Here is a 20,348-nt window from a genome sequence, read left to right as displayed (position 1 = left end):
TAATGACACCTGCTGAAATTCCCTTTTCAATACAACTGTTAAAGATACAGGAGCTCTGTCCTCCTTTTCATGTGGTCACCCTACCCTAGTTTATTACATTTTTATGCTGCCCGATAGCTGAAGCTCTCTGTAAGGGGACTGAGGAAAGTGGGTGGGGCCTGGGGGGAGGCTAGTGGACTGGAGGTTCCCTGTCCCTGCTGTAATCTCCATGTGCCAGGGCCCTACCATTAGGCAGCGTGAGGCAGCTGCCTCAGTCTGCAGAAGCTGGGGAGTGGGGAGCAGCAGTGAGGTGTTAGAGAGCAGAGCTGTGTGTGTTGCGAAGCAGCCTTTAAGCAGTTAAAGGTGCAGGAGCTATACTAGAGTGACCAGATTTAACAGAGGGCAGGGCACCTGCACCTTTAACTGTTGTGAGGAACAGGAAATTTCCTCAGGTTCCCCATATATACAAATGACACCTGCTGAAATTTCCTTTTCAATACAACTATTAAGGTTACAAGAGCCCTGTCCTCCTTTTCATATGGTCACCCTAGTATTACATGTAGTTTGGCTCCCTGATTCATTCAGACAAGGAACAAGAGAAGAAATAGGTAAGTAGGTCAGTACTTATATGATAGGCACCACAGCAGTGTCACCTTATGCTAAAGCCCATCTATAAATTCTGTCATATTAAATTATGACTGAGAGGGGATAATAATAATAATAATAATAATAATAATAATAATAATAATAATAATAATAATAATAATAATCTTACCCACCTCTCCATTTTGATCGAGGAGGGAACAACAGTAAAAACTGGAAAGATCTGATCAAACTTTCTGAAGTGTTCAGGTGCCAAAAAGAAGTGTTCATTTTACTTATGCTCAACATTTCAGGAACACTGGTGAATTCGTGACAGAGAAAGAGCAGTTTACAGGGGGACACACACAAAGTAAAAAGCCTCCCTTCTCTCAGAAGTGACTTTTGCAAATGTATTGGCAATCTTTTTTTAGTCATGATTTCTGATGAGACAAAAGGGTTTTCACCTAAAACTTTGATAGCTTTCTATTCTTCTTGTATTGGAGTTGGTGGGAAACTATTGTTTGTTAGAGTTCCCTTTCACATTGTCAAAATAAGGTTTTTTTACATATAATGACTGAGAATGGAATGAACAATAAGCACAGAAACTCTCTCTCCCTCTCCCTCCCTGCCTCCCCCATCACAACAGATTTAGAAAGGGGAGACTATTTATCTCATATTATTAGTAGCTAAGTTGGAGAAAGAGTTGATGATGCTGTTTAGTGGACAGGGGGATGAATCTTCTGGGGTAGGTGGGTTGATGCGGAGGGATTCCCAATTCTGCTGGGAAACTGGCATGCAAGAAAGAGTCTCCATTTCTGAACAGATCCAGCCTCCCACCTCAACCCCACCAAACATTTCAGCATTGTCACCTAGAACTGAGGTAAAGTTCAGAGCAGGTTCAAGAGGAGAGAGAAGAGAGTTTAAGGTGCACAAAATGTAACTTATTCAGCCCAAGATTCAAATAACCTTCATAAAGGAACTGTGCTCTACTACAGTGAGCACATAGAAAATATTGTTGCTTTGTTTTACAAAGGAATGTCTGAAGGAGTGATACGTGAATCTTCCTGCATTGGAGCCTCCCATCCTTTTTTCCTTTACTCATTCAGACAAGACATTTTTCTGGGTGTTTATATGCAAACACAGGAGTGTCATGCTGAAATTTAGCCATGTCCTAATCAAGATGATGATAATGATAATTTCATGACCTCTAAACTTCATAGGAAATGTACTGTCGAAGGTGGTGCTTTCTAACACAGCTGTCGGATAAATCTCAGGAGAACACATCAGGATGAAAAACCTAATTGTTATTGTTTTAAAAGGAACAGGAAGCACAGAGCAAGAGAACTTGCTCTGTAGGTCAGTCAGGACTTCAGAGCAACATACTGCTGCTTAAACATAGGGCTCATCTACACCAAGCAGGATATTCCACTATGAAAGTGGTATGTAAAAGGCAGGGGCCACACCAAGCAGGATATAGCGGTATGAATGCGGTATATCGTATGTATCAATGGGCCCCAACAGTTGTCAGTGCACTTCAATACCGCTATAAAGCAGTAGTGTAGCTCCTGCCTTTTATACACTGCTTTCATAGTGGAATATCCTGCTTGGCGTAGATGAGCCCATAGAGTTCCATCAGATTAGTGTTTTATTGCACACTCGTTATTGGGCACTCACGGGTTTTTGCCTGTCCCTCTCAAGACATCGTCTGCCTCCCACCCCTTCTAGCTTTCTTCGCGCAACAAAAAAACACCTCAGTAAGTCTGACTTATTTTTAAAGATGGAAGTTGCCGCTATTTCCTGTTGTGTGCAGGAGAAGCAGTGCTATCAAAACAGCCCACTGAATGGGTCACGTGCACATTGTTTACTTCCTCTTTCAAAAGAGGAAGTAATGAGGGACAAACATGTGGGCAAAGAAGAGATGGTAAGCAAATGCCACTTCACACACCTGCTACCTGTTGGCTGAGCAAGATGAGGAACAGTAATGAAAAAGATACAGGGCCTGCTATGTGTCTCCATCATGTACCGAGGACAATGAACAAATTATTCAGGTTCAGGTCTGTAACCTCGAAAAATTGTCTCTAAGTAGCTGTATAAGTTGCTCTTAAGGTGACAGCTACTTACATTTTCCCAAACCCAAGAAATGAGGGAAACAAGTAAAAGCATTTCACCAGACATGAATCGTTCTGGAACCTGGAAGATAATCAGAAGAGAATGAAGCAATGGTTCACCATATTTGTTCTCGCAATATTCATTCTTTCTTTCACCGCTGGCAATGTATGCAAGTGGTAATAACAGCTACTTACGTAGCATCTTTAAAAAGATGACTTGTGAGGAGACGGTAAAAAGAGCTAGGTTTCATCTCAAGACCAACCGTTATTCTGTAATTCTGTAGAATTATAATTGAACTTTAAAAATATGACCCATTACACTTTAAGTCAATGAATTTCCTAATTTAGAGAACAACTTGCCTTTTGAGAATTTGTCAGTTGTACCAATCATCTTGTAGTTATAGCAACTTCCTGACTGGGTATTTGGCAATGAATTTTTCTGCAGTGTAAAAAAAAAACCCTCTCTCTTCATCATTATAGTCTCACCACTCACCCTTTTTCTGACTGTAACCTTTTTAAAAATTGAAAGCCTGTTGAACAGATGAATGTGGAGTACCTTAATAACTGGATAATTGTTCAGATAATTATTAAAATAATAAATCCTTCAGATCGGATTTAAATAATTCATACAAACTTTTTTTTTAATATACTAAGCATATTGTGTCACTGTAACTATTGTTCCGTTCATGAGACTGGGGTTGTATTGTTACATACATGAAATAAACTTCACAGAGTAGTCCGCTTCAGGCATTCAATTCTCAACAAGTAAAAGGGCCCACAGGAATGAATGGGACTAGTTCCACCCCTTTGATGATGAGGCTTGCACTGCAGACCCTCCTAACCAATGTATGATTAGCTGAGTGTGAAGAGAGACTCATGTTCAAAACCCTATGAAGGTGCCCCCATTCAGATGCAGCCAATTGTGTGCTGGCTTAGAGCATCATCAGATGGGAGGGGGAATTGTGTGTTCCTTACCAACGTTTTCCTCCTGCTTCTGTCCTATGATACTTCCTCTTTCTTCACACAGGAGAAGAAAGAGGACATAAACAATGACCACATGGCCCATTCAGTGGATTTCGCCCAATGCTTCTGAGCGCCACTGTAAGTCCTCAGCTCCTATTGGCTAGTGCCTGTATTTGTCTAATCAAGGGGCGATATGAGTCCCTCCACTTTTCATATGTCATCTTGAGCTTTGGAATTTCAGTCCTTCCCAGGTACTCACATTCTATAGCACTAAAGTGAACATCTTCCTTAAAGAAGGCTCTCCCAGAAAAGCTAAGCTGAACCCCATTCCCGTCCATTATGATGTGATGTATTCTGTTCTGTGCAAAAAACAAAACCATGTGAAAGCAAACATTATCACCACAATAAAAAAAGGCACAAGTGTGCTAAAGATGAAATAGCCCAGCCGATAATTTAAATGGCAGCTTCTTGTAAATAACTCCCAAGTTTTGTTTTGTTTTTGCCTCTACTGGAAACTTTGAAATTTCTTTATGCATCTTTTCTAATTGGAAGAACCATCATTTGTTCACATGCCATAAATGGTAAATTAGAATTCCAAGAAGAATTCTCAGTTTAATGGGATTACATTTGATTTCTTCACGTAATGTATTAATTAGCTGACATTTTACCAACTCCAGAGAAATCAGAGGGAATTATGACTACGCAAATGTTTATAAAGCAAGCACATTTCTTAATTTTTACACCATCAAAATTAGTCACTGCTATTATGGAATACAATGCAGCCTTTTCCAGCAACTTATTAAATTTACTGACCTCCTTTAGGAACCATGGCAAAACAGTGTGTCAGTCCTTAATAAAGAATAAATAAAAATGTGACTACTTCAGTATGGCGGTTTCGATTAAAAGAGCAAACTGCAGTGCATGGTAGAGCACAGACTTCGCATGCAGGAAGTCCAAGGTTCAATTCCCAACTTCTCCAGGTTGGGGTAGGAAACCACTGCCAGTCAGAGGCAGCAATACTGGGCTTGATGGACCAATAGTCTTACTCAGTATAGGACAGCTTCCTGTGTTCCTGTTGGGGCTTCAGACATTCTTGCTGGTAAGGCAAACAACCTTGGGAGTGTTTTTCATAAGCACCACCATATAATGTGAAAAACTGCAATTTCTTGCATTTATAGCCTGATCCTATGCACGTTTATCTGGAAGGAAGTCCAAATTCAATACGACATGGCTGAAGAAATGAGTAAAGCAGCCTTTCCCAAGCTACAATGCCCAGAATTCTAGTCATTTGCAATACTGGGTAGGGCTGATGGGAGTTGAAGTCCAAAACATTGGGATGACACCAAGTTGGTGAAGGCTGGTATAAAGGATCATGCTGTATAGCATATTTATGGTCAGGGTAGCATACATGGTTCCCCTAACTCTCTTTTATGCACACAACAACCCCCGTGAAGCAGGGTAGGCTGATAGTGGCTGACTCAAGGAGCCTTAGGTAAGGATTTGAACCTTGCTCTCCCTGGTCCTTGTCCAAGACTCCATTATGTCACACCAGATGATCACAGCATAATACCCTGCCTTTGAAGACTGTTTGATGGCTATGCAGATCAAAGCGGGTCACCTTCTGTGAACAGGATGAAGATTATGTTGGTGCTCCAGAGACTATACTGGTTTCTAGTTCTCATAGTTGCCATGTGCAATTCAAGATGTTGGCCATGACCTATAAAGCTTGACACTCTTCAGGCCTCTCATACCTTTGAACAGCCTTTTCCATCATGCCCTCTACCGCTCCAGAACATGGCCAGAACATGGCCAATGGTCAGGGATATTGAGTATTGTAGTTCAAAGCTTCTGAAAGGATTCAGGTTGGAGTAGACTGCCCTAGAGATGACCACTTTCACCATATCCCATCACAATCTTAAGAGTGACCAAGACCACCATCTTCATACTGATATCTGTTCTCCAAATTTAAACATCAAGAACATATTGAAAATGCACAACCTGCTCCGGTGTTATATACTTTTTGCACCAGAGGTTCAGCCAACGTTAAGGTCCATATAACAAGTTTAGACATCCATCTAAATTTATGTCTGCTTTACATATGTTGGCCCTGTCTAGGTCTTACATGCGGAAGGGACTGAGAATGAACCAATAGCAACATTGGGTTTTCCACCAGAAACATTCAAGGGCAGGACAATGCGCTCAAAAGGTTGGCCATATCCTGCTTGGTTTTGTTTCAAAAATCTGCCATCATTTACAAGAAACAAACAAAAAAGGCCCTTATGTTCATGGCATTGTTTTCTACATGTACAAAAACAAAAACTTCATGCTTTGCAAAATTCCACTGTGTTGCCGCTGCAGCAGAATGCATACTTTGCACCAACTAATTATATTTAATCTGGTTTTTCTGCTTGAGGAATATCCACACACTAATTACAATTTCCTACATTGCATTCATTATTTGGATTTAACAGATTCGAAACAATAACAAGCAGAGTGGTAGCAGGAGACAATGATTTTATGAAGAAGACAATCCTTTAACTGATTGAATCCTAGGAGACTCACAAAAAGACTTACAGCAACAATCCTATGCACTTTTATTCAGAAGCAATTCCCGCTGATTTCAATGGGGCTTTCTCCCAGTAAGTTGTCTGGCAGCCTTCTCCAAACTGGTGCCCTCCAGATGTTTTGGACTACAACCCTGAGCAATGCTGACCATTGGCCATGCTGTGAAGGGTTGAAATCTAGAACATCTGGAGGGCACTAGGTTGGGGGAAGCTGGTGCATGGGATTACAGTCTTAGGCCTTAGCTAGACCGGGCAAAATCTCAGGGCGAACCTCGGGATCATCCCTGTGCATCCCTCCCTTGCCCCAGGATCTCACCCACACCTTTGAGACCACGGAACGTGTGGCCCGTTGCTGCAGTTTGACCTGGCTCTGTGCAATTCCTCGTACGGAGCCAGGAGCTGCTGTCCCCATCAGGGTAGGATGGGGTGGAGCGGGAAAAGTAATTATTTTTTAAAAAAAAACTTACCTTTAGCGCACGAGTGTTCGTGCACTTCTGTGTCTTTAAAAAAAATTTAAATGGCAGGTGCGATGCCTCTCCTCCTGAGGTCGTTGCGCCTCACTTGTAAATGGAGGAGGGATCTCGCGTTAATCACAACACGAGATCTTCCCTCCTCCGTCACGGACTATGAGGTAGGTCTAGCTAAGGCCTTAGTGTCCTGGTGATGTTCACAATAACTACTAGGCTCAATCCCACAAGGCCCTTCTGAACAAGTTTTTTTTTAATTTCTAAATTGGCAAAATGGCTGTCAAGCTAGACTGAAGTGTACAGAGGAACCAGCAGGGGAAAGGGTATCTGGCAATTCTTTGCAGTGCTTCAGGGCCAGCGTCATGAGTAGGCATGGTCAGGCACTTGCCAAGGGCCTACATGACAGCAAAGGCCTATTGACAAAATCCCTCTGAAGATGTTCCTACTGCCTCTTGCTTTGGGTCAGATAACAGTGGTGGTGAGAAGCTGGAGATGCCACTGCCTCCTTACTCACTGGTCTTTTGCTTGTCAAGTAAGCAAGTGTTAACAAGGATGGAAAAAAGGATGAGAAGCTGGTGCCAATGAGGCTATGTGAATCCACCTGAGCCAGGCTCAAGGGCTCTTGCCCCATCACTACTGCTGTATGGTGATGGGTCACACAAGCCATTGATGTAAATTGAACATTCCCCCCTCCCTGTGCCAATGGCATCCTTAAAGGCTCCATTCATGCCTTTAGCCTTGCATCAATGAGGACTTTTAGGCTGCCGGGGGCGGGGGGGATTTCCACCATTGACACAGGAAAGAGGAAGTACGCACTTTTGGGGGGTGGACAGGCATCTGCTGAGCACTTGCTTGTGATACCATTGACCATAGTATCCTCCTAGAACATGAGATGGGCACTGTATTTCAGCAGTTCCATGCCTACCTATGGAGTCAGTCTCAGAGAACGGAGTTAGGGGAGTGGACCTTTGCACTTGTGCTATGGGATGCCGCAGGGCCCTGAGCCCTTGACTGCCTCTAGTTGTTCCATCTGAAAGTAAATTATAAGTCCCTTTTAGGTTCTCAATAATAAACGTATCACAGTTATAAAGTTTAACCAAAAGTATAGTATGAAAAAGGTATCAGGAGAACTCAATTACAGATTGCAATATTACTTTGGATGCCTTTTATTAAGTGGTTTGTATAATTTAACAGTTAGAATTGATTTGTAACCACTAATCATTTTGCTTCCAAATTGTCAGCTGCATAGCCGTGTTATGCAGCATTTAATTATTCATCATATACAAAGAGAGATGACAAACATGCGGCTATAATCATGTTGATTATATCATGGCAAAATTGAAACATTTTCACTTGATCTATTAATCAATATGGTTAGCACTGTTGCCCAGAGCTCATTAAATTTTCATTGCAATTTTTTTTTTGGTGGGGGGGGAACAAAGAAAAAGATTCACCATCTTTTTTCAGCAAAGTAGAATTGTTCATATAAGAACAAGAGGACTTTGTCAATTTCTAATTTATTTTAGTCAACACTTTAAAAACTCTTTCTTGGTGACAAATGAAAAGGGAGCCTTCTCATTTTTGACCTTGTGAGTTGGAAACTAACAAATTGGGAGCACTGGAATAAAGCAACAGCTTTGAAAAGAGCTGCACTCCACATCTGCGCAAGGAAACTTTTCAGAAGTATATAGCCACATGTTCAGCAGTGAACGTGATGTCTTCCCCTCATTGTAATGCATATTGTTGGTGGGGAAAGTTGGGGGGATCAAGTTTGAGGTATGGCCTGAAAGTTGTTTTTCCCACAATTATGTCTGCTTTCTCATTTTTAAAGTACAGAGCTTCATTTTGTAAGCACATAAGAACAGCCTTTCTGAGTCAGACTAAAGATGTATCTGGCACAGCATTCAGTTTCCAGCTTTGCCCAACCAGATACCTCTTAGAGGTTCACAAAGCAGGGCATGAAGGCAACAGCCATTCATCCCCTCTGGGTTGCTCCATCAAGCAAAGCTTGAAGATGAGTTCCAGCCCCACTAGAATCCAGGGAAGAAGGTTCCCTTGGACTAGAGCAAGGATGGGGAACATATGGCCTTCCAGATGTTGTTGGACTACATTCCCCATCATCCCTCTCCACTGGCTAAGCTGGTTAGGGCTGATGGGAGTTGCAGTCCTACAACATCTGGAAAGCCACACATTCCCTACCTCTGGACTAGAGTATGCAAGGTGGAGCAGTCATATTTCCAGAGTGGGCCACTACCTGCTTCTTTCCAGCAAGTCCAGGGTCAGCATCAGGAAAAAAACAGAGGTCTCTTGAGCAGCTAAGCCTGTGTGTTCTTACCTCCCATGGAAACCTTAGACTACAGCAGCCTTCCCAACCTGGTACCCTCCAGATGGGCTGTAACTCCCATCATCTCCAGCCAGCATGGACTAGAGAAGGGGCGAGCCCTCGGCCTAATTTCATGAAGCCCTCTGCATGGGATCAGTTCAGACCTCTGGCAAGAGCAAGCTGTCCTTTCCCTGGCAGCCGCAGAGTAGAAAGGAAGAAGGAAAGAGAGAGGGAAATGGGTGGCAGAAAAGAGATAGGAAAGGGAATGACAGAAGGACAAAAGGAGTGACTTTTGAATGTTGGCTTTGGCCCCACTCACCACCAACATGCACCCTGCGACAGATTACCCACAACTGAGAATGGCTCTCAATGGAAACAAAACAAAAAAATAGGTTGCCCATCTCTCTGGACTAGAGTATACAAGGTGGAGGTCTACTGGAGCCCAGGGGTCCATCCAGGCTACAGTAGAGCCCTATCTCAAATGCCCCCATGGGCCTCTGAGAGAGGGGAAGTGCATTATTGTCCCCTCTCTCCAGGAATGAAATGCAGAGAAGTCCCCACATTTCATCCCAGAAGTGTAGGGCTTCCAATCCATCAGGGTGCCGTGTTTTTAACAGACCCCACCCCCTCACTGTATTACACTCAGTAGTTTATTCCTAAAGCAAAGCCCAGCAGGGGGCAGTGTTTTTGCTCCCCCTCATTGCTGGAGGACTTCAGGCATACCAGAAAGGCTCTCTGGAGTTTGGGCAATACGGAATGATTCCATTCGACTCTAAGCCAAACCTCTGAAGATGAGAACTGGGCAGTTCTGCCCATCTGTACTGCCTCTGGAGGTTCCCCCTGGCTTTAATAACTATTACCCATCAACAGACCTATCCTCCATATGTTTTCCTAGCCACAGTTTCCCAAGGTTTTAGAAAGCCCCTTGGGCTAATGGGCATCGCATTGACCCTGTTCAGAAGACACACTAAGCCACGGTGGTTAAGCATTTTGAACTAAACTTTATTTATTTATTACATTTATATACCGCCCCATAGCCGAAGCTCTCTGGGAGTGGACCCTTATGGCTTAGCGTGTCATGACTTAGCATGTCATGTGAATCATTCCTAACCATGGTGGCTACATAACCACAGTTTAAACACACTCACTAACCATGTGGCCTAACCATAGCTTAGCATGTCGTCTGAACAGACCCAACGTCGATTGATCCTGGACTCTATGCCTTAATTATGCATTGTTCTTCTTTTGGCCCTTTCTGCACCTAAGGATTATCCCAGGAAAATGGAGGGATCATCCCTGCCTGCTCCCGGGATCCCGTGCGTATCATTTGCATGCACAGGGATGATCCCGTGGAAAAAGGCAGGTGCAGAAACGGCCTTTGTCATGATTTTGCAAGCTGAAGATCTAACAGGATTCTAACACTGGGTGTATGTGTTGCAAGAGAGACCTGGGTAATTGAAAAGTGCAGTGGATTTTATTCAAGCTGCCTGGAGCCCTGGCAACAACTATTTAGCTCAAGTGTTTGGGGGAAAAAGATTGGATTAAAAGTGGTAAAACAAAAAAACAAAAGCAAAAGGGGGGGAGACTTGTCTTTGCTGAAGATTCAGGACCATGCCTCCAGGTCTTTAAGAAAGCCAACAACCGATTTGTGAATATCTTCTCTAATAAGTCAGTGATACAAAATCAGGAAGATTCGGGGCGGTGGGGGGGAGAGAACTGATTTTAAACAGCTGCTTTTATACAACAAAAGAGGAAAAGGGGCCAAAGGGAAATTCACCGTGCGGATGTCTTATCGGCACAATGTAGGATATGCAAATAATAGTGTGTGCTAGGCATCACCTTAATTTCAGGTTACAGTGGCTACCTGCCACCATAGCCTGCAGCCTGGCTTTATCTGAATGCACAGAACAGATGAGCTTGGAATTGAGGGTGAGCGCAAAGAATACCGTGAGGGACAGCCTCGGTAATGTGTTTACAGGTTCTGTAAAGCAGTATCTTTCCCATGCAGCTGTTTAAATCCTGATAGCCTTTGCTGAGCACGGTACCTTCGGGAGCACATCCGCCTGTGATGTCGACCACAGCCAGTTTATTTTGTGCTATCACATCCCAGCTAAGGAAATGGTACACTTAAAGTACAGCTAATTCTGTCATTTTCACTGGCGCCCCCCACAGAGTGGAAGTATTAGTGGAATGAACTATTCCCTTCAGAGGGTCACTCAAAGTCCCATTAAATTAGAGCTATTTCTCATGACACCTTCTGTAGAAATTTAATTCTAATTGTGCCCAGGCCCACAATCTTCACACACACAGAGTATGAACATATCCAGCTAGGAATATGCAGACCAGCAAAACTTTAGCTCTTCTCGGTCATCCCAGAGTGCAGGACACGGAATAATGGGCTCAAGTTACAGGAAACCAGATTCTGGCTGGACATCAGGAAAAACTTCCTGACAGAGCAGTACAACAATGGAACCAATTACCTAGGGGGGAGTTGTGGGCTCTCCCACACTAGAGGCATTCAAGAGGCAGCTGGACAGGCATCTATCAGGGATGCCTTAAGGTGGATTCCTACATTGAGCAGGGGGTTGGACTCGATGGCCTTATAGGCCCCTTCCAACTCCACTATTCTGTTTCTGTGATTCAATGAGGTATTCCGAATTCCATGTCAAAGGTTATTCCAACTTGTGTCCATGTCAGATTGCAAGCTTTGTGGGAGGTGGCACAAAAAACCATGGATATTTTGTGCATATTTTCCCAAACACATGCATCAATTGGGCATATTTTTCTAAACGAATACATTTCTCCCATTGATTAAAACATGTTTGTGTACATTTTTTTTCAAAAGTATGCATTTTATGCTCTTTTTCAAATGTATACATTTTTAGAACACATGTTTTTGTTCCACAAATCACACTGCAAAATTGAAAATGTAAAACTTTGATTGCAGATTATGCTCAGGTTCCGGTGGTGCGAAATGGACAAATAATGGTCAAAAATGAACTGATTTTTCCCCTCATGCATCCCTATGTGCAGCTAGTGCTTTAATATCCCCTATGTGTTGTGTTTCTTTTTTAAAAAAAAACCTACCACCTTCCTAGGAGACAAAAAACGGGGCCTGCTAAGTAATCCACAAAGCTTTGTTTAAGCAATAAACATCTCTTCCCACCTAAAGAGGGTCTAATCTCTTGGAAACTTCTCCCTAGGCAAAACTATGCAAACTAAGTGAGAGAATTGTCATTTCAAGGAGAATGGAAAGCCTTTTCCAAAAAGGTGTTGATTTCAGAGAGGTTAGTTCTAAGGCAGCTTCGGATGTGGTGCGAGCCGGGCTGATTTTCTCGCACCTTCCTTCCACTCTATGCGTTTTAGCCTGTGCCACACCCTAGGATCAGTTAGCCTGTCAGTGGCTTCTCCTTCAGATGAAAGTTGGCTTCCCACTGCCTCTGTATGATTTGCCTTGACGAGATGATCTCTGGAGAGAGACCACGACCAGCTGGAGGATAAAGCGTGAGAGCTCTGCCCCCCCCCCCCCACTGGTACAGGCTGGCGTGCATCTGGGGCCAGCTCCTCTACTTCAGAGTCTGATTCTGATTGATTACCTGAAACACCTTCTTCCAAAACAGAGGGAGCAGAGCTAGACATGACACTATGTCTTATTCATTCGTACAAGATGCAATGGATGTATGCAAGCCGACGTATGGCTTTGGGGACTGACCCAGTGCCTATATCAAGTGGGCAATAGTGCCAGCATAGTTTATTCGAAAAGCCAATGTGGAGCTCTAAGTATAACCCAGTGAATAAGTTGGCTGAACTTTAGTCTTGAAGTTCTGAGTTCAAAAACTCTTGCACCCATATCAATGCTGCCCTTTCCCCCCTTTTTTTCTTTTGGTGGGGGTATTTGCTTTTGATGCAAAACATTATCAAGGGAGGTGGGCAAAGATTTCCTGGGAGGAAACCCTGCCTGTCACCCTTTTGCACCTTTCTTCACACCTTTTTGCAGCCATTCTTTTATCAATTAGTGGCTACTTTGTTTCAACTAGAAAGGACTTCTTCACTGCATGCTCTCAGCCAATCAGGGAACACATAGTGAACAAGATGACATTATGCCACCACGTACCCAGTCAGATTTGGCCACTTGCGGACATCACTGAGGGAAAATGAAGCCCTCCCATTGCACTCAGTCTGAATGAAGAGCAGGAAAAGGGAATGCATCCCTGTTGGCCAAACTATCAGGCAAATGCTTCCTGTGAAAAATCACCAAAATGTTGGAGGTGGGAGGGCCTGAGTTTCACAGGGCCAAAAACATCCACCAAATTATCTGTCCTATTTCAGCTCAGCAACTCAACTCTAATCAAAACTGAAATTGTAGCTGAGCTCATGACAAAAAGTCCAAGGTTGATAAGGATAAAAGACCAAAAGTGGTTTACCAGCAGCAAGCAATTCTCCGAAGATCAGTGTTCACTGTCATGGTCTCTCTAACACAGGATGCTTAAGACAGTAGTAAAATAACTAGGTGTAGCTGTCAACTCAAATATAAGGTAAATTATAGGAGCCTATAGGGTCAGTTATCTTGACTTAAACTAATCTTTGCACTCACTTACACACAACCAGGGTGTTGAAAGCACATGCATCCATTGAAGGCATTTGGCTCAAAGGCAGCCTGCACCTAAAAGGCAGCTTTTGATGACTATCTCAATAATTTCCGATTTGATCATTTTAATTTTTTAAAAAAATAAACCACATGGTAAACCTTCATTCAAAGTGAAATGTGTATTATCATTATGTTTGATGCAGAATGCTGGCTATAGTTACAAAGTTCACAGTGTGCTACTTTACATCGCTTTCATTGGCTTTTGGAAGTGATGTGCCACTTGGAACATTTGATCTTGGTAGGACACCCAGAAAATGTGTTCACTGTAATTGGAGAGATAAAGGAAGCGGAAAGTTCAACTATTTATTAGTAAGGCTGAATTCTTTGTCCCTTTGCAGGAATGGAAAAACCACTGATGGGAATTAAGGCATTGTATGCCGGTTTACTCTGTAATGCTCACACATAATAAGAGTGCCACGGATCTCAAAGACAACTTCCCCAAATCTGGTGCCCTCCAAATCCTTTGGATTTACGACTCCCATCAGTCTCAATCAGCCTGAACAATGGGCAGGGATGATGGGAGTTGAAGTACAAAACACCTGGAGGAACCCAGGTTGAGGAAAAGTTGCTCTAAGTTATAATCCTAGGAAGTCAGACTACTGCTACTGTTTTGATGGTGGGCCTAGAGAAAGCACTGTTGGTGAGTCCTCTCAAATGCCCTTGCCTTCAGTGGATGGTAGAGCAAACAGTGACGGTACAAGTGGCACAGATAGCAGAGGCTCAGGGAAATTCTAGTTTAATCCCATCAGTGTGGCTTATGGTGGGAGACATTGTGGGAGGATTAAACCAGCAGCTCCTTTACTCTGCAGCTACTTGGTGCAGAGCAACATGGACAAAAAACATTAAAATGACCCATCCAGCACAGGGCAACTGCCTGTTTTCCTTTCGTCGCCAGCTGAAGACCTTTTTATTTTCTCAGTATTTCAACACCTAATTTACCTTAAATTTAAACTCTGCTGTTTTAATTTCATATTTTAACATATATCAGTTTTTGCGGTGTGGGTTTATCCTGGTCGTGCTTTTTATATTGTATTTTGTATTTGTGTTTTTAAATTGTTGATTGTTTTATTATGCTCTTCATCATTTTAACTTTTGTGAACCGCCCAGAGAGCTTCAGCTATTGGGCGGTATAGAAATGAAATAAATAAATAAATAAATAAATAAATAAATAAATACACTCAGTTAAGCTGGCCCTTTTAATTTTTCCTGCTTTCCACTCAGTAAAAATTAAAAGGGCCATCTTAACTGAGTGTAGGCAGTTGCCCTGTGCTGGATGGGTCATTTTAATAAGTTTCCAGCTACTACAGCAAGCAAGGGAACTGTCTGTCTGATCCCTGAGCAATGTCCCTGATGTAGTTGAACTGCCGAGAATTGCACCAGAACAATCAGGCTTGCATGGCAAAATGTGGTGGAGAGCTAAATTCCAATTCGCACATACGGATGTTGAAGAACTCCCAGTTTTTAGCATCCTAGACTTTGTTCCAGTTCCTGTTGCAGGGACTGATTTCATCTGCAGCGAGACTGTTGAGTCAATTTGCAGATTTTCCAGGCATTTTGTGCTTTCCCAGGTTTTGCAATTTGCACTAACTGTGATCAAATTTGCACACATTTGGCCGTAGTTGTGCAAATTGCTCAGAAATGGGCGCAAACTGCTCATAAATTTGGGCAAAGTGCAGAACCTGCTGAAAAAATGCACAAAAAAAGTTCCCAGAATTTGGGGAAAAGACTGCAGCTCTGCTCAAAACAGAATCGTGCATGCTGCAGAATTCTGTCAAGTTAAAAAAAAAAAAAAAAGGATTTCCCAACAACAGACATCCCTATTCACACATTAGTTTTGAGAGTTGTAGATCAGGCCATTTTGTATGGGAATTAAGAAAGATTGAACCCCTTAAGTCCCCCTAATGACTGCTTCTTATGATCTCAAAATAATTTCTCAACAGTGGAATGTAAACTGGAGAGCCCAAAGTGGCAAATGAGGCAATATACAGCCAAAATTCAATGGGGTGAAAAGACCACATCATAAGTACTATGAGTGGGATCCAGACTGAGGCCTTAGCTAGAGGGGGGTTTTATCCCAGGGAAAACCCCGGGATCATCCCTGTGCATCCATATGACGCACATGATCCCTCCCTTGCCCGGGATCTCATCCTCCTCTTTTGTCCCTGTTTTTCCACGGTCTCGGGCTGAGCCTGAGACCGTGGAATATGTGGCCTGTTGCTGTGGGTTGACCCGGCTCCGTGCGATTCCACCCTACCCCATTGGGGGTAGGGTGGGAGGAATAGGGGGAATAATTTAAAAATTTAAAAAAGACTTGTGCATGAGCGTTCGTGCACTCCGGTCACTTTAAAAATAAAAATGGCAGGCATGACGCCTCTCCTCCTGAGGTCGTCGGCCTCACATGTAAACGGAGGAGGGATCTCGCGTTAAACACAACGTGAGATCTTCCCTCCTCCGTCATGGGCTAGCAGGTAGGTCTAGCTAAGGCCTGAGGCAGCATCTACACTCCTGTTTTAAAATGGTTCATAACAGTAGTGTCAACTGTTGGGGCCCAGGCCATACTCTATATACAGTTTTCAAAATGTTTTCAAGGTGTCACATCCTGTTTGGTGTAGGTCTGAGTTACGCTTTAGCCACACTGAAATCAATGGAATGGGTTGGTCACGACTAGCAAAGCTTGACTAATGTGCAGTGCAATTCTATGCATATCAACTTAAAAGCAACACACATTGTATTCAATGGCATTTCTCCTGTGTCAATTTGTATAGGATTACAGCCTTAGTTAGGTTTCAAGCCCATGACTCCAACAGTTGCACAAGTTAATTAATGTTGTAATGTCACTATAAACATGAAAATGAGGGGTTGGAACCAGAGTTATTGTGCTGATGGAAATGGACTTCCCTGCCCCCTCCTTCCCATGGAATACTGCCAGCGCCCTGGAAATGCTACACAGAGTAGGGTGACCATAAGGAAAGGAGGACAGGGCTTCTGTATCTTTAACAGTTGTATTGAAAAAGGAATTTCAGCAGGTGTCATTTGTATATATGGAGAACCTGGTGAAATTTCCTCTTCATCACAACAGTGAAAGCTGCAGGAGCTATACTAGAGTGACCAGATACAAAAGAGGGCAGGGCACCTGCAGCTTTCACTGTTGTGATGAAGAGGGAATTTCACCAGGTACTGCGTGCATACAAATGGCACCTGCAGAAATTCCCTTTTCTATACAAATGTTAAGAATACAGTAGCCCTGTCCCCCTTTCCATATGGTCACCCTAGTGACACAGAGAGTTAGGAGAACCTGCTGAAAGGGATGAGCTGTGGTGCTGGGGGGAATCACCCAAACGCAGGTGGAGAGACCTTCTGAGAGTAGAGCCCTTCCCCTGGCAGAAGGCAGATCCTGGATCCAACCCATTAAATGTAATACTTTAAAGATCTTACCACATTTAAGCAATTTCAGAATATCCTGTGCCCCCCCCCTCAAAAAAATCTGCCCTTAAGAACATTTAGCAATAACAGCATTAAAGAATATAGAGGCATAATATTTCCCTAGGAAGACCATTTATTTAATATTTGTAATACTTTTCAAATAAATAATGTAACTTTCTTCCCTACTCATAAGTAAAGAGGATTCTTCTACGTCATTTCCTCAGAATAAGCATTTTCGAGTTGGAACCCAATATTCTCTCTCTCTTGCTCTCTCTCTCTCTCTGTCTTTGATCCATTACCACTGCAATGTCTTCTATTCTAGTGCTTTCAAGGTCTCAGTAGACAATTACAGTAAAAAGGCACCCCTACACATAGCAATTTTTCTTGCACAGCATGGAGGCCATGTAGTTTGAAATAAGGAAGTTATAGTAACAGGCATTGAGGTTACAGGTGAAGAAGGGAGGATAAAAAGCTCAATAATATCTGTTTCATGAAACCTTTTTTTTTTAATGTAGATCTGGAGGGAGGGAGCTTTTTCATGTAAAAATAATTCTTGCACCCAAAACTGAATCAGATATTAGTAGAACTATTTAAATGAGATGAAAAGGGGCTCATTTGTGTGTGCTTTTTCTTGACTTCCCCATCTTCTGCCCCTCTATTTCAGAAATGAACCAAACCTTGGCAACATACGTCATAGCTATCATATTTTTGGGCTCCAGTCCAGATAATCTTGCATATAGTACTATCCATCGTGCCAAGCAGATGGTTGGCACTGTCAAAGCTGACAGTTTCAATCATCTGTTGGGGGGGGGGGGCAGGAGGGAACAGAAAATGAATTGAGCCTCCTCTTTCCCCTCTCAACACTGCCCAAAGTCGGATTTAGCCCAGCGTCCAACGGCTATAGTAGATCCCTTAAACTGAGCAAAGCATTTTGAGTGGAGGCATCGCTGCTTGGGGAAAGCAAGCTCTCATGCCCCCAAACCAGAAAAGGGATTGAAGATCTCTCTTGGGCCTGTTCAGACAACACACTAAGCCATGGTTAGGCTGCCAACCCTTTTGCAGCAAATAGTGAGTATGGCCTAATCTACACCTGCAGCCGTTTCGCAACGGAAGAGGGCTGCTTCTGAATGTTCCCTGCTTCCGCACACGCGGCCGATGTTCACCGCAATGACAGATGTGCCATTGTGAGAGCACATGTGCCCCATTACGGTGCTGGCGCATGTATATTGGTATAAGTGGGCGGGGCTAGGGAGATGGCTATGGGGCAGAGGGTTTTTATGACTCGTGAGGGATGCGCATGAGCGCAGACACACAGCAACACATGGGGGGATAGGAACTCTGTCGAATACGCACTCCTGTGCAAAGATAGGTTTGTATTTTTTTTAAAAAAAACAAGCATACTTGGTGGTAAAACACACTGATACCCGTGCACACGCCCCTCACAGCTTTTGGGCTGTTTGCTGAGCCTGGAACTCCCAGCGAACAGCAACGACCTCGCAAGGGGGTGCACACTGCAAACATTCCTTGGAATGGAAGTGAGGGAATCATAAAGACCGTGACAAAAGCAGTCAGGGATATTCCAGTAAAACTGAGCAGTGGAGCCGAGATCACCGTGGGATCATGTGGGCCATTAGTGATGACTGTGATACAGTCCTGCAATAAACGGCTGGTGTAGACTCCTATGTTTATACCATGGTTATGTAGCCACCATGATAAGGAATGGCTCACATGACATGTTAAGTCACGGCTCACACAACATGCTAAACCATAATGTTTAGCTCAAAATACGTAGCCACCGTGGCTTAGCGTGTCATCTGAACAGGGTTAATAACTGGCCTGGTAGGTTTGAGATCCAAAGCATTATTTGGTTGCACAAGATCCATTCAGCAGTGAGTAGAAAAGGGTGGGGGTTCTTTAAAAGGGCCAACCAGCACAATACAGGCAGCTGGCTGGTTTGGTGGAACTACTCAGATTCCCCCCCCCCCCCCGCCCTGCTGCTTGGTGCTGGAAGGAGTGGTGAATGATTACAGAGAGCACCAGAGGCCAATGTAGCCTCTAGAGCGAGGCTACCTGGAGGACAGGGGATTAAAATGACGGCTCCTTTGCTGCAACAACTACTCATCACTCTTCTCAGTGTTGATTGGCAATGGAAGGAGGAAAACTCAATGAGCCCACACAGGCCAGAGCAGCAGCAAGCTCTACTGGGACGAGTAGGTCCCAACATTTTCCCAATCGTATAATTGATATATGATTGATGCTAGGCCTGCTTACTATGAATAAAACAGCATATTGTACATAATGCACAATTAAAATTCCCAGTGCAGAGGAGCTTTGGTGTTAAGAGTCATCATAGAAAAGGGGAGAAAGGAAATATGGGATGAACCCAGTTCATACATGGGAGCTTCTTCTCCATGGTCTGGTCCCCCATCAGGACCAGTGGCAGTTATAAAGAGGAACCACTTGCTTCAGGTTACTGCTGACATTGGCAGGATCTACACTACTGCTTTAAAATGGTTTATAATAGTAGTGACAACTGCTGGGGCCCAGGATACTCTCCATCTACAGCTTTCAAACGGTTTTCAAAGTGTCATGTCCTGCTTGCTGTAGATGCGCCCCTAATTTCTCCTTCCACATCAGCATCACTGGCTCTTAGGAAAGGGCAAGACTGGAAGGAAGCATATCATGAATGCCAGAAACCTGTCTACACAGCAATGAAGACATTCTTGTGCTTGCAAACTTTTCCAAAAAAAAGTTTCAGGGTAGTAGGCTGCTCAAAGATGTTTTATAGCTGTTGATGTTGTTGTTGTTGTTGTTATTCGTAATAGGGGAAAAACCCTTTCACGTCTGCCCAACAAACAGGCCTCTGCAAGCAGTGGTGCCTTCATGAGGGCCTCTCCTGCATATTATAATAACCAGGCATGTTCATATTAATTATTGTTATTTATACTACTTTGGAATTTTTTAATAGCCAAGCAGCCTTATAACTGAAGTAGAATTAAGGTTAATTGAATAACTTACTTCGATATACATTTCAATTGAGACATGGCTTCATTTCAGTTTTTTTAATTAATTCTTTGTGTTCTATTGACCCGCTATTTCTAGTGGGTCATTTTAACAAGTACCTTTCTTTGCTTGATGGGTATGGGGAATTTGCCCTCAGGGCACTTGGGCTAACATCCACCACCCCTCTGGGAAAATGTTTCCACCAATAGCAATGCTTATATTTCAGGGCCTAAGAAACTCAGAGTTCCACAAGACAACTTATACCCCCACTGCCACCAATTACCTCAG

This window comes from Elgaria multicarinata, chromosome 2, assembly GCF_023053635.1.
Source record: "Elgaria multicarinata webbii isolate HBS135686 ecotype San Diego chromosome 2, rElgMul1.1.pri, whole genome shotgun sequence".
Taxonomy (NCBI): domain Eukaryota; kingdom Metazoa; phylum Chordata; class Lepidosauria; order Squamata; family Anguidae; genus Elgaria; species Elgaria multicarinata.
The sequence above is the reverse complement of the archived record's forward strand: the minus strand, read 5'-3'. Positions refer to the sequence as shown.